The 16,330-nt window shown below is 40.9% G+C and overlaps 1 pseudogene; it reads right to left on the bottom strand.

Annotated features, from left to right (window-relative positions):
• LOC101131032 (small ribosomal subunit protein uS8-like) lies at window positions 1–390 on the bottom strand (annotated as a pseudogene).
• Window positions 391–16,330: the final 15,940 nt, after the last annotated feature.

The raw sequence follows: 16,330 nt of genomic DNA, 5'->3' as shown, positions 1-16,330 counted from the left end.
TTAGAAAAAGAATCCCAAGATTTTCCCTCCTGTATGTTTTTGTCTTACTTATTTGTGGTCCATGATGCCAGCTTAGATTGTCAGTACAATGACACCAAACTGGCGAGATGGGAGCAGATTTGTCTGCCATTTTTCTAGATCTTTGAGTTGCACATCAAATCTGGGCCTGATCACTCCATACTTGTTTAACCTGCCCATGAGGTTCACAGCAGTTTTCCCAGCTCTGTGATCATCAGCGATTTCAAATTTGCCAATGTAACCATGCTTCATCAACACAGTTAGAAATCAGATGATGACTTTGGAACATAGCCTAATAAGAACCTGGCATTTGCCTCCTTTTCCAGTGTTGATGTTCTTGAGAGCATCAGCCAGGGCGTTCATACATTTCATTATGGCAGCATGGAGAGATGGCAGAAGGAGGATGGGAAGGGAGGGCACATGGAGTTCCCCTTTTGAGGACACCCATCGTACTGGATTTGGGCCCACCCAAATGACCTCATTTGACCCTAATTGCCTTTTTAAAGGCTGTATCTTCAAATAGAGTCACGTTCTGAGGTATCCTGGAGGTCAGGAATTTAACATATAAATCTGGGGCGGGGTGGGGGGGCACAGTTCCATCCATAACATGGGCATATATGAAGGAACTAATAAAAATTAGCTATTATTAAGTACGTGTGGTGGTCAGAGCGAATGAATATCAAGGAACCACAAAAGAAAAGACATGAACTTTGCTTTTTTCCCTCCATTTGACCAAGAATAGATGTTTAATGCTTGAACAGCTGGGGCACAACAGAAAGTCTTGTCCAAATAGCTACTGATAGCAAACCAGGTCAGAGGACACTTGAAAACTAGAGCACAATAGCTCAGCAGGTAGATGCTGTTAAGGGAACAGAATTGGCTAATGGCCTCCCCAAACCACAGGTTACTATTTTAAATGTTACAAAAGACCGTAGATCATGAAAAGATAAAAAATAAACCAGTGTGGGTCCAATCTTCAAAGGAGGAGAATTGAGTGATAAAGGGGCAGTTTGTCTCCATGTGACTAAACTAAATTGCTGAGTGCTAGGGATGTTTTTAGGCTAGAGGTAGATTACAATCTTTTCTGTCCTGGGGCTCTCAGGATAGAAACCGGTGTGTGTGTGTGTGTGTGTGTGTGTGTGTGTGTGTGTGTGTGTGTGTGTGTGTGTGTTTTCTTTCCTTCACCCTTAACTTTTTGTAGTCCTTGAAGACTGAAAACACCTGTGTGCTGGCCAGTCAGGCAAAAGGGATACAGACACATTTACTTCTAGAGCTAAGTAGTGTAAACATAAAAGAGAGCTTTTCTGGGGAAACACAATCAGATTTCAAGGAGCAGGGTAATCTCTGGGCCCTTATAGCACTTAGGCTGGGTATAGCTGTACTGGACTCATCAGGTTCAAGTGTTCCAGTAGAGAGTGACCCTTCCCCACAGTAATTGTCTATATTACATCTGCAGGAAAAGTAGGCAACCATGATGCTATGCAAGCCCTCAGTTGAAGAAATAGCCCTGTTGGAAATTGGAACCCCCAATGCTCAGAAGCTGTTATTAGGTTGTTCTTCCAAGGACTTCCAGGGCCTTTCAGATGTATATCTGCTCAGATAAAGAAAAGGAATAATCAGACCTCCCGAACAGCCATTGTAGGAGGGTCAGGTAATCCTCCCTACATACAAATGTCATTGAACTATTGATCAGCTGAAACTGCAACACAAAGGGTGACCACATGGGTGTGGCCACATGTGCACGTTGCCAGCTCCCCTGCCAGGTATGGGAAGAAGAGGCCTGCAGGACTCTGCCCAGATTTGCATTATCACTCAGGTGAACAATTGCCCCAGACTCTCAACTAGTCTTCCTGCCTTCATACTTCCAATTAGTGATCCAGGAACTACCCGCTACCCCCCCGCTCTTTTTTTTTTTCTTTGAGACGGAGTTTTGCTCTTGTTGCCCAGGCTGGAGTGCAATGGCGCGATCTCGGCTCACCGCAACCTCCGCCTCCCGGGTTCAAGCGATTCTCCTGCCTCAGCCTCCCAAGTAGCTGGGATTACAGGCGTCCACTGCCATGCCTGGCTAATTTTTTGTATTTTTAGTAGAGGCGGGGGTTTCACCATGTTGGCCAGGCTGGTCTCAAACTCCTGACCTCAGGTGATCCGCCTGCCTCAGCCTCCCAAAGTGCTGGGATTAGAGGCATGAGCCACCACCCCTGGCCCGAGAACCACCCCTTTAAGAGATAATACAAAAATACAAGTAATTTGCTTCAAGAAGGGGAGAGCAAGCATTCATTACGCCTGCAGGTTCAAAACAGAAGAGTGATGAAGTTGAGAAATAGACAATTCTTTCCCAGGTCAATGTGTCATGGTGCGGTGGTTTGATCCAATAATTCTGGCAAAGTCCTATGCATGTTCTTGAGAGAAGGTGGGAAGATTGTCTTGATTGGAGCTGGGAAGACAGAGGGAAAATGGCCACTCACCTACTGGGTCAAATAAGCCAAGAATCCTTTAGGACTGAACATAGGTGATTCTCAGCTTTCTTTAATTAATGGGCAAAAGAACTTGGGTATGTACACAAGCTAAAAATTATTGACGATTTTTAATTTATGGAGAAAATAATTACTCCTAAATCCACCTCCCTAATAATGATCAAAATGTGTATGCTTTAGTCCTCATCCGTTTGCATACATATTTTGAAAAGCTGTGATCATAGCCTTTGTCTTGAATAAATGTATATTATTACATACCCAAATATTTGCTAATTTAGGAAACAATGGATTTACCAATTCCATCCATTTCACTTGAGAAATTTTCCATCTGGAGTACATCTTTCATTAGACAATAGTTCCTGCTGTTGAAGGCTGAAGTTGCAGCCTGGGTTATACCTCACACTTTTATACAAAAGGAAAGGTGCAGAATATGGTAAGGAGTGGTAGATTTTAAATGATGGACGCTAGATACAGGAGAAATGCCTGGACTCTGGAAAACGAAAAAAAAAAGAACATCTTACTTTCATGGCACATCCTGGCTTATATTAAAATCACCCTTAAAATGGGGCTAATAATGCCTACTTTAAAGGGCTTTTTGAAGAATAAATGATGGGAAATTGCACTGTAAACTGCAAAAAAAAAAAAAAAAAAAAAAAAAAAAAAAAAACAAAAAACATGATACATATGTAAGGTAGAACTGTTAGTATCACTCATGAGTCTGTTTCTCTTGCTAAACTCCAAATTCCTGAAAAACCATTCCCTTACTTTTCATCTTTGTACCATCCCCACTCTCCCCGACTTCCCACCTCCCACCGCACCTCCTGCAGAGTAAGACAGAGGCAGAAACAGCTCTGTTGGAGCTGAGAGAAACAACCAACCAATTTTTTCTAGGACCGTCAGGGATATTTCACCCAGAGTTTTACATGGCTAATGGGATCTAGGAGCTATTTTCAATATTTTATAAAAGTCTAACCTGAAATTATGCTGTTGTCATCAGTAAAGCTTTACAAACCAAATAAAACATCAAAGTTTTCTTCCCCCCCCCGCTTTTTCTTGTTTTTTTTCTTCCTTTCGAATGGGGTTATATAAAGCAACTATGCATTTTATTGAAAAATCAATTATTACTTTAATAAATATTGTGAGATGCCCTGTCATAGTTTCAGAGGACAAAGAGTGAATAAGATAAATCATAATCCTTGCTTTTAAGGAACTCATAGTGCAGTGAAAACAGACAAGTTTAATGTACACGTATAATATTGTATGACAAGGACAATAATAAGAAAAATTACAATAAAGGAAATATATATGAGAGTCTTAACGTAGACTTTAGTGGGGTTAGGTGATCATGAAAGGCTTCCTGGAGGGAGTGAAACTTTAAAAGACCCCTGGGAGTTATCTAGGCAAAGGCTGTGTGTGAAGGACAAAGTGGGAGGCCAGACAATATGTTCCCTGCAGAGGGAGAAATATATGCAAATATCTAGAAGTGAAAGAAAACATGTTACCAAGAAACTGTGGTTCCATAGGACCCCAGTATAGAACTGGAGTACAGGAATGGGTAGAGAGAGAGGGTGTGGGGAAGTATGGCATTTTCCCTTTTTTTTTTTGAGACAGAGTCTCGCTCTGTCGCCCAGGCTGGAGTGCAGCGGTGCGATCTCAGCTCACTGTAACCTCCACCTCCCGGGTTCAAGCGATTCTCCCACCTCAGCCTCCCGAGTAACTGGGATTACAGGCGCCAGCTACCACGGTCACCTAATTTTTGTATTTTTAGTAGAGACGGGATTTCACCATGTTGGCCAGGCTGGTCTCAAACTCCTGACCTTGTGATCCACCCACCTCAGCCTCCCAAAGTGCTGGGATTACAGGCGTGAGCCACCGTGCCCAGCCTTTCCCCAACTATCATTTGGAAAAATTTCACACCTAGAAAACATTTGAAAAAATAAATGCAAAGAACATTTATGTTTGCTTCACCTAGATAACACACACACATACATACACACACACACACACACACACACACACAGAGAGAGAGAGAGAGAGAGAGAAATGAATTGGCAAAAAGGTTAACATCTGGTGATTAGTTGGTGGTAGAGATTTCTTTTTTTCTTTTTTCTTTTTCTTTTCTTTTTTTTTTTTTTTTGAGAAGGAGTTTCACTCTTGTTGCCCAGGCTGGAGTGCAATGGCACACTCTTGGCTCACTGCAAACTCCACCTCCTGGGTTCAAGCAATTCTCTTGCCTCAGTCACCCGAGTAGCTGGGATTACAGGTGCATGCCACCACACCTGGCTGATTTTTGTGTTATCAGTAGAGACAGGGTTTCACCATGTTGGCCAGGCTGGTCTCATACTCCTGACCTCAGGTGATCCACCCACCTCAGCCTCCCAAAATGGTGGGATTACAGGCAAGAGCCACTGCACCCGGCCAGTGGTAGAGATTTCTAACACTCCTCAGATACTTCCTTCCCACTAATCTGCAAATGTAAATCTTTCTATATCTTTCATCTATTTCATTCTTTTCTCCCTCCTTAGGAAACTTTGGAGATTGATAGTTCATTAAAAAGTTCCATTGTTATGTGCACACACTCTAAGAATATCTAGTGTAGATAAACCAGTGTTAGTCAGCCTTTCATGACCCACCCCCAAGGAACAATTTTAGACTCTTTTTTTTCCTAATCACCCCTCAGGAAACTTTAATCTATCTATCATCTATCTATCTAGCTGTCTGTCTATCTATCTATCTATCTATCTATCTATCTATTTAGCTGTCTATCTATCTATCTATCTATCTATCTATCTATCTATCTATCTATCTATCATCTATCTCTGGTTTTGTGCTACATATATATCTGTGCTTTGTACACTGAAAGAGAAAGAGCTGGGGATAGTGGTGTGCACCTGTAGTCCCAGCTACTTGGGAGGCTGAGGCAGGAGAATTGCTTGAGCCCAGGAGTTCAAGGCTGCAGTGAGCTATAATTGTGCCACTGCACTCCAGCCTGAGTGACACAGTAACCTCCCATCTAAAATAAAAAATGTTTTTTAAAAGTAGGATTTTTTTAACAATCCAAGAACCAAGTTCTGTCCATTTAGGGGCAATATTGCTCCCACTTAGAATGTCTGAGATAAACAGATCTAACATAAAGAAGGAATAAATCAGAATATAATAGAGTAAACTCCTATTACAATTAGTTTTTAGAAAGAATATTAATATAGTAATAACATATAAATGTAAAGTAAGATAAGTTGTAAATTTTCTAACGGAAAACTGCTTGATTTTGCTGTGAGCCTAAAACTGCTCTAAAAATAGTCTATACCTTAAAAACTACAAAAATAAAAATATATCATATATATTATCATTTCAACATGCAATTCATATAAAACATTATTAACGAGATATTTTACATTCTTTTTTTTCCATAACGAATCTTCCAAAACCAGTGTGCATTTTCCACTTACAGCATTATCTTAATTTGGACCAACTACATTTGAAGTCCTCATATTGGACAACACAGGTCTAGAGCAATGGCAGTACCAAAGGTGGCTTGGAGGGACTTTATACACCTCGACTCTTCCTACCTCACAATCTCTATCAGCATTGCTCCAGGCCACACTAGATGCATATATGAAAAAGTGCTTTACTCTGCAAACGCAGCTTCCAAACAAGTCTCTGAGCCTTTTTTCCACCCAGAGTGTTGCCTCTCAGCTCCTCAAACACAGAGATTCACCCAGCCCTCCCCAGTCCAGTGCTCCAGACAGTACTGTTCCAAAGATTTTCTTGATGGGATTCTGTCTAAAAGAGGGGCACAGAACACTGAAGAATAGAAGGGCTTTTATTACTTCAGAATTTCCTGAAGATATCATATACTCCTCATTAATAATAGGAGAAGGAGCTTTCAGGTCCTGAACACTGTGCAAAAAAGTGAAAAATTTATTAAAATGCAGTGCAGATTTAAATGCCATCTAGAAAATAGGTACTTAAGAAAAAAGTAGTTGCTATCAATATAGAAATAAATACCTAGGCTTTGCCCTAGTTGGTGGGGATTATTTATATTTCCTTGCATCTAGGAACATTTTTTTTTTATATTTCCTAGCAACATTCCTGGAACTAATGTATAGACCTCTCTGTATGCCATGATATATTATAACCTACTCATCCTCTAAATATTATTATCACGACGTGGGCACACTTTAGCTCAGAAAAGTTAGTTGTCATTTGAATTAGAAAAGGCACTACTTTAAATCATAGTCTGCCCTTATATATTCATCATTTTCAGGTTTTATCACTCAGAGAAGTGAGGAAAAAAGGGCATTTATTTGCTTACCATTTTCAACAGCTCTTCCAAAAGAGGGAAAGAAAGATAAAAAGTGGACGGGCTATAAAATAAAAAGAGACACAGTCTCACAGAATTCTGCAAAGAAAACTGCATGGCATGAGGTGGAATGCACATGTTTAATTTATAGTCACAAAATTATTATTTATTGCCTAACTCCCACCTGAGTCCTTTGGAACAAAGGAGGAAATATTAAATATTTAAAAATTAGGGCTGGGCATGGTGGCTCAGGCCTGTAATCCCAGCACTTTGGGAGGTTGAGGCAGGTGGATCACCTGAGGTCAGGAATTCGAGAGCAGCCTGACCAACATGGCAAAACCCTGTCTCTACTAAAAATGCAAAAATTTAGCCAGGTGTGGTGGTGTGTGCCTGTAGCTCCAGCTACTTGGGAGGCTGAGACAGGAGACTTGCTTGAACTCAGCAGAGGTTGCAGTGAGCCAAGACTGCGCCACTGCCTTCCAGCCTGGGCAACAGTGCAAGACTCCATCTCTAAATAAATACATAAATAAATTTAAATAACATTGGTAAAATGTTATATGGCATATATAATCTTATGTGGCATTTTTTAAATTAAGAGGTCTTCATGGAAAATTCAAAATATTTTCCATCTTTACATCAAAACCTTTATAAATTAAGTATCTAATATTTTAATATAACTTAATAATATGACATGATATCTGGTATTTCCTTTGAAAACCCCCAGCAGAGAAAACATCATAAAAGTTGGGGAAGTATATTAAACAAGAGTGACAGAATGCTGTAACTGGTGATGTTGAGTGAGGGGTACTTAGGGGTTATTTATACTTTTCCCTATGCTTGTATATATCATATATCTGAAGTTTCCCAAATAAAAAAGTTTAAAAACTATTGATGATAAATTTTAAAATATGTGGGTATTTTTAATTAAAAAAAAATTATTAACTGGTTGTCTCTGACTCGAGGCCTGGCATGAGAGATTTACTATTTACTTATATTCTTGTAAATTGTTTGCATGTTTTTATCAGATACATTATTTACTCAAGAAAAAGTATGTGTATATATGTATGTATACACACACATACCATACACACACACACACACACACACACACACACCAGTATTTTGGTACTGTACTTACTGCCTGAGGATACGGGTTATGCATTTAACTTCTCAGTTGCTTGCCCTTAGGTAAGTTGGGTAAGTTACTTCTGAGCATTCTTATGGAAGAATAACACTTAAATGAGGTAATGCATTTGAAAATATCCAGCACAGTGTCTGGCATAATACTGGCGTTCACTTAGTGCTGGTTTAAATGATATTAAATATGTGGAGAAACTAGATTTAATATAGGAGGCAGGCCTACCCCTAATATTTGAGTGGCCATGAGCAAGAGGACAAACAGGGGTATCCAGCCCATGGCCTGTTATCATCTTTCTCCATCCTACCAGAGGCCCTTGCATATGTGCATGGACACTCCAACAGGCTTGATCAAGTTCCACCATCCCCAAAAGCTGTCCTTTGACCACTCCTGAGGCCTAAGTGTGTGCACACTTACCCTGCAGTCTACAACTGCATGGGCCTGGGAGTGGGCTTCTGGCTATTTGTCAAAGAATTTCGGGCTTGTAGGTGGCTGGAACCTAGTCTGAAGGAGGTGAGGGTGGGGTGGTGAGGGGAGAGATGTACTCTTGGAATTCCTTGGCCCATGGGAAGAGGTGTGGCTGGAGAAGGGCCAGGATGGGTTCTTTCAAAGCAAAGGGTCCAGGGCAAGTGCCACAGGCATCTGAATCGAAAAGCAGTACTGATTCAAGACAAAGTATTATATTGAACCACTCAATGGAGTGGGAGTCATAAGACATGGATTCTTGCCCTAATTCTGCCAGTAATGTCATACGTGACCTTAAATCAGTGTCTTTACCTTGCTGCACCTCAATTTTCTCATATATTCATTTAATAAATATTTATTGAGCTCCAACTATGAGCCAGACATCCAACTAGACACTGAGGATATACAGAAAACTCAACAGATTGCCCTCATTGACTTAGCATTCTGACAGAGAGCAAGATAACTGGGGCAAACATATTCCAAACAAAGGGCCCCTTCTAAACCAAAACTTTCCATTCAAAATCAATCTTTAAAGTTGTCATGTTTAATAAGTACTAGTAATGAAAGAATCCTAAAAGGAAAAAAGTGTTAAATTATAATGCAATATTATCAAGAGCATTTATGATCAATTCTCTAACACAGCAGCATGAGCACTGTACTAATTTTAATCACAAGCATCATTGCCAAATGCAGCACGAAACTCAATCTCTAAAATGTGCCATTTTCTTACTGTTACTCATTTTACTTATGAATATTTTATATGGAAGATAAATTTATGTAAAAATAATATAATCACAACACATTTATCCACATTTTAAAAATAAAATACATTAACAGAATGTAGCAGGTAATGTTTAAAACATGTATTTCAAACAACATTAATATTGAGCTCTATTATGTAATAAACATAAACAAGGGAGCTCAGAGAAACAGAGGAATAAAGTGTAAATGTCTAAGAAACGCTTATATTTATATCAGACCAACTAAGATTGGGTGCAGCTTCCTGTCCTGACTACATCAACTACAGATTGTTTGGGGTCATGACAGACAATTGATCAGACAACTAGGAGTCAATTGAGAAGAGCTAAGGAGTCTGTCTTGGATAAAACAGTACAGAATTTTTTTCTAAAAGGATAGTTGTTAATAATGGAACTGATATCTTGTGTACTTCTAGTTTGACCTAAAAGCAGTTACACAAGGAGACTTCCAAAGCTCACATTATTCTAGCTGTTTCCTTCTTACCTTCTCAAAGTTGAAGAGTTGCCCATTTTCACAAAATGTCAATGATAAGGGACTATTTATACTTGTTAGATCTCACAACTAGAGTCCTCTCGGGTAAAGTGAACTTTTAGATAAAAATAAAAACGCCCACCATGCAGTGTGCCCTGGAGTCTATGCAACCTAGTCCTCCCTTCTCTGTCCGTCTTGGTTCAAAATAAATAAAATAGAACAAAGGAAACTGAGTTTTATTCATAGTATAGCATTTTTATTGAGCTGTTTCCACTAGATGGCACTAAAGATTCTGTGTTTCAGGAATCAGGCCCTTTTAAAAAAGAAAATCAGAAGACAAAAATGATCTGTCTGAAATAAACAATAAATTTCTCCAGTCATCTGTCCTAATGATCAGTTTCTTAGAAATGAAACATGAATCTTGGCCATTTATTCACTATCAAACATTTATTAAACCATATTAAGTTTCAGACACTGTGCCCAGTATTAAGGATGCAGAAACAGGACAAGGTCCCTTGTGCTTAAGAGTTCCCAGTGTGGAAGAGGAGGGGAACAGTGAGAACAGAGGGCTGAATCAGACAAGCGAGTAGAAAATTGAAATGCAGAATGTTAAAGACTTGATAGAGATCATCACAGTACCATGGGTAACACACAGAGGGATGCCTAATGAAGACTTGGTGAATGGAGGATTCCTAAAGAAGTTGATGTCTAAACTGAGCTTTCAAGAATGGGTTGGAATTCATTAGGCAAAGAAGAGTGGGCAGAGTGTCCGAAGCAGAATAAGTAGTAGCTTGTATAATCATAAAAGAAGGCTGAAGCCCAGTGTGCATGCTTGGGTTTGGATGGGGCAGTGCAAGAAATGAGGTTGACTGGGCTGGCAGAGGCACGGTCATGGGAAACCATATATACATATGAGATTATATATATCACTCTAAGACATATGGAGTTTTCTCCTGAAGGCACCTCCTACTCCTCTCCCCCTAGTTCATTCTGATTTTGTCACACTGGCCTCCTCACTGTTGCTCAAACATGAGTAGGCACATTCCTCTCTCAGCAAGCACTAACTCTTCCCTCATCTGAACTACCTTTTCCCCATGGGTCCCTCCTTCACCTTTAAGTATTTGCTCAAATATCACCTTCTCAATAATACTTATCCTGACCACTCCAGTTATATTGCAACACCCTCATCCTGTACTGGATGCTCCTCACTCTGCTTAATTTTTCTCCATAGCATTCTCACATTCTAACATACTGTATAGTTTCTGCAGTTATTATATTTATTCTTTTTTTTTTTTTGAGACAGAGTCTCGCTTTGTCACCCAAGCTGGAGTACAGTGGTATGATCTCCGCTCACTGCAGCCTCCGTCTCCCGGGCTCAAGTGATTCTCCTGCCTCAGCATCCCGAGTAGCTGGGATTACAAACATGCACCACCATGCCCAGCTAATTTTTGTATTTTTAGTAGAGACGGGGTTTCGCCATGTTGGCCAGTGATCTCAAGTGATTCGCCCACCTCAGTCTCCCAAAGTGCTGGGATTACAGGCATGAGCCACCGTGCCCAGCATATTTATTGTTTATTGGCTGCTTTCCCTTACTAGAAGGTAAGTTCCATGAGAGCAGGAATTTTTGCTTGTTTTAACAATACATCTCTGGTGCCTGGCACATAGTCAAAAGTCCTTGCTGTCAAGGAACTTATTATTTTAGTAGGGAGTAAGTTGTGAAGACATTTGGGAAAATCATATTCCAGATACTCAAAGGATATTAAATGAGTAAACATAGGCATGGAAGAGCTACCAAAGAGCATGATCAAACTGGAATTGCAGAAAGATCACTAACAGGATTATAGAGAATGAATTGAAAACAGGGAGTGAATTCAGAGATGATGGAGGTAATAATACAGTAAAAAGAGCCCCCATGTAACAAGTGGGCTCATGCTTTATAAATCACCTCCAAATCCCACATCAATCAAGGGAGGATGAAAAGGTTAAAAAAGAAGAAGAAGAAGGAGAAGGAGAAGGAGAAGAAGAAGAAGAAGAAGAGGAAGAAGGAGAAGGAGAAGAAAAGAAGAAGAAGAAGAAGAAGAAGAAGAAGAAGAAGAAGAAGAAGAAGAAGAAGAAGAGGAGGAGGAAGACGAGGAAGAGGAAGAAGAAGAAGAAGAAGAAGGGGAAGAAGAAGAAGAGGAGGAAGACGAGGAAGAGGAAGAAGAAGCCACCAGCGTAGTAGCTCATGCCTGTAATCCCAGCACTTTGGGAGGCCAAGGCAGGTGGATCACCAGAGGTTGGGAGTTCAAGACCACCCTGACCAACATAGTGAAGCAGTGTCCTGTAGAGAAAAAGAGAAGTGGTCAGAGCGGCAGGAGGTAGAAGAAAAATCAAGAATAGCACATGGTAACTGAGGAAGAAGAAAGTTTCAAGAAGAAAGTTGTCAGTGTCAGACCAGGCGCAGTGGCTAATGCCTATAATCCGAGCACTTTGGAAGGCTAAGGAAGGCTGGAGGATCACTTGAGCCCAGGAGTTCAAGACTAGCCTGGGCAACATGGTGAGACCTCATTGCTACAAAAATAAAAATATTAGCTGGGCATAGTGGCACACACATATAATCCCAGCTACTTGGGAAGCTAAGGTGGGAGGATCGCTTGAGTCCAGGAGATTGAGGCTGCAGTGAGCTGTGGTCACACCACTGCACTGCAGCCTGGGCAATAGAGTGAGACCCTGTCTCAAACAAGAAAACAAACTGAAACAAAAAACTGTCAGTGTTAAAAGCTATAGTGAATTCAGTTAGTTAAAAACTGAAAAGTATCCAATGGATTTAGCAAATATGAAGTTATTGGTAACTTTGGCAAAGGCAAGTTCAGAGGAATGGTGAGAGCAAATGCCAGATTGCACTGTGTTTAGGAGTAAAATGCAAGGAGAAGAAGAGATGCAAATGTAGACTATTCTTGTCAAGCAGCTTGGCTATAAAGAAGTAGAGAGAGATTGGGAGCTAGAGAGGGGCATAGGGTAGAAGGAGAGACTGAAGCATGGACATGAGCGGAAAGAAAGATCCACCAGAAAGAAGATAAAGACAGAAGAGAGAGAGGAGGCAGGCAGGGCTAAACTTCAGAGCACAGGTCGCAGGAGAAAGGAGTCTCCTTCCTTTGAAGGAAAGAAGGAAGGATGGCGACAGAGACAGATGGAATGGTGAAAGATAAGTCTGACAGAACTCTCTGGTCCCTTTCCATATATCCACTCAATGTCTGATGGTAATGATCAAGCATAGTGCCCAAACCAGGCTTGCCTGATTTCCTGATGGGTCATTCTCCCTTCCTGGCTTTCTTGCCTTCAGTATCTTCCCTGTCTTGGGCAAACAGGGGTGGGCTGAAAGTCTTATAGACACTTTCATGAACCCTGGTCACTTTCATCAGTCCTGTTCCTCTCATCCCATGACTATTGCTTCCCCAGACAGATGAAGCAATGTGTGAGCATGGAAGAAGATACCGAACTAATTCTGAGAAGGGAGCATCCTTAACAAATCCTCTCTCGTCCTGTGATGTCACCCCATATCACTTATGGTCTGCACTATCCATAAAACTCTTGGTTGAAGGTGGTCCTGTTTGTCCTCCCATTACTTGAGATCACCATTCTCTCCTTCATCAATAACAGGTCTTTATTAAATGACTACTGTCTAGGTTGCCAAGATTTTCCATCTTAACAGAGAGAGTATACATGTATGTATGTGATACATATAGTATGTAAATATATACACATATGTAAATATATACACATGCATATATATACACACATAATAAATAAAAACAATACCACAAGGTAGCACAAACTGCAAAGTGAATAATATAGGCAAAACAGCATTAGGCTTGAATCTGGAGCCTTGAAATAAGAGAAAGCTTCAAGGGGGTAGTGTGAAGTAGGCCTTTCATAGAAGGAAGGGTAGGTTTAAATAATAAAGGAAGGAGAATGTTGCCGACAACTTGGCAAACACCAAGAAACGTGCTTGGCAATGTTTAGGGAATAACTAAACAAGCAGTTTTATGAATCTATTGAAGAATGCAGATATTATCCTACAAAAATGGGGAGCTACTGAAAGTTTTAGAATGAAGACTGACTTGTATCATGTTTTTATATGTTTTTACAATTAATTTGGAAGAACTGTGTAGATCAAAAAAAATAAAGGGCAGGGATAATTCAGACACTATTGTGATACTTAAGGTGAGGGTGATAAAGAGCTATAGCATCTTAAAAAGTGTATGCAGTGAGGTGTTGGCAGTGGGGATGGAAAGAAATCGGTGTCTGCCTGCATATGGAACAAGAGAAAGGAGGCCAGCAGCACTATAAGGTTTCATGCAGGAGGGAAAGGAGAATGATGATACTCTGGAGAGAATCAAATAGGAAAATTCAGAGAGTGCAGTTCAGTGAGCAAAGAAGTTCAGTGAAGTTTAAGCTATGTGGGACTTGGTGATAGGAACATATTTGAGTGCAGATTTAGAAATCTATGTCAAAAGCTCAGGGGAGACATCAGTACTGGAAGCATTGGTCTGGGAATCATCCACATGAGGAAATGTAGACACAAAGGTAGGAGATAAAGTGGAGGAAGGGGAACTAGTGAGGATGGAGGGTGTGAGAAGCAGCCCAAGAGATAGAAGGTTAGGAGAGTAGAGTATTTCAGAAGTCAAGGAGGAGGCAAGTTTTAAGGATGAGGAAGTACAAAAAATTGTAAATACTAAAGAGATTGCCTATTGAGAAAAGGCCAGCAATATGGTCACTCATGATCTACAAGAAAGTCTCAATAGGAAAGAGGGGAGGAATAAATGGGTGGTGATGGTTATAAAAAGATGATGAAAGCAGACAGTGAGACCACCCTTCTGAGAAATATAGGGGCGAGAACCACCACTATTAATACGTTGAAGGGGAGCTAGATCAAAAGACGATTTGCTTCCCCTTTCAGGACTTCATCAGAACTCTTGGCAGAAAAACTGACTGACTGAAACATAGGAATAAGGTTTTCAGGAAGCGGGAGAGGTTGGGATAAAAAACAAAAATCTTGAGGAACTAATCTTGGCACTAAAGAATGGCAGTCAGGAGAGGTACGAGAGGAGGTGTGAGGAATCATGGATTTTTTAAGTAGAAAGGCGAGGCAGTTCTTCAGACAACCTTGTTTTTCTCATCAATGGAAGGGAATTAGCTGCAGCATGTGTGAGGGATTTGATGCTTAAGAAACTGAGAAAGGAAAGGTAGAGGTGGCCAGGCGCGGTGGCTCACGCCTGTAATCCCAGCGCTTTGGGAGGCAGACGCGGGTGGATCAGCTGAGGTCAGGAGTTCAAGAGGAGCCTGCCCAACATGGTGAAATCCAGTCTCTACTAAAAATACAAAAAATTAGCCAGGTGTGGTGGTGCATGCCTGTAATTCCAGCTACCTGGGAGCCTGAGGCAGGAGAATCGCTTGAACCCTGGAGGTGGAGGTTGCAGTGTGCCAAGATCCTGCCATTGCATTCCAGCCTAGGCAACAAGAGCAAAACTCAATCTCAAAAAAAAAAAAAAAAAAAAGGGAAAGGTAGAGGTAGCCCGGATATAATCTTAGATATGGCATCATAAGGTTGTGTTCAAGTTCCAGATATGTTAACTTGGGCTGGCCATCCAAGACCTGGCAAGACCTCTTTAAGGCCATTTCCTTACAATATTGTTAAAGGTTAAACGAGATACTGCTAAATGAGATATTGCACGTGTAAATTATAAAGTACTTCTGAAACAAGAGAAGCTTGAAACTACTACCACAAGAAATGTGATACAGCATGAACAAGAGATGAAGTAAAGCACAGCCAAGCAGCAGGGAGGGTAAAGGTGAAGTTCAAAGCAAGAATATATAGCAAACCCAAGTCCACACAGTTTTTGTGACTTCCTCCAGCCTACTGGAGAGGCGAATGCAGATTTTGAGGGTAGATGCAAGAAGGACAAGAGGCTGAAAAAAATCTAGGTAAGGACTATTTAAAAATCTTTGGAGATATGCTTAACATTTGGAAATTACTTGCACATTTTATATAAAGGTGGCATTTGACTCATTGGCGTGTTATATTTTGGAAATGACCAAACATTTCATTTTTATATTTTATAGTGGTTTTTTTTCATATTTTGGGGTTAACTTTTTTTCAGATTCCATACTTTTAAAAGCTTAGGCTCCAGACACTATGCCTATAGCATGAAACAGATAATGAAGGAATCAAGTGAAACAGTCGCCCACTGGGTCCAAATTAAGTAGGGAAGGTCATGAACAAAGAAAGCAGTGAGGGCCCAGTAGACAGGCTGACGCAACTGGAGATAAGAGCAGGTGGAGGTGAAGGGAGCAGCTGTTTCCATTTTTGGAATTTTGGAGAATCAGGAGACGCCTGGTAAGACCAGAGAAGGCGGCCGTGTAATTATAAAGTTAAAGGGTTCGGACGTGTTCATCTTCCCAATTAGTTTTGAGCCCACAAAGGGCTTGTCCCTCATTGCCACCGTCCATTGTCCCATTGTGACCAGGCAGGAGCCCTCCGTCATTGACTGATAAAAACAGCGGGTCCAACTCGCTCAGCTCGTTTCTGTTACACAGGACTGTGGAATCCCGGGTGACATTCAACTCCTTAGGTCATCTGCACTCTCCCCGGACCGGAAAACAAAGCCTTCCCGAGCCCGACAAGGAGGGTGGCGCTCCCTGGCCCGGCCGAAGTAAGCCCTC

This window comes from Gorilla gorilla, chromosome 1 (genome assembly GCF_029281585.2).
Source record: "Gorilla gorilla gorilla isolate KB3781 chromosome 1, NHGRI_mGorGor1-v2.1_pri, whole genome shotgun sequence".
Taxonomy (NCBI): Eukaryota; Metazoa; Chordata; class Mammalia; order Primates; family Hominidae; genus Gorilla; species Gorilla gorilla.
This window is presented reverse-complemented; position numbering and strand designations above follow the sequence as displayed.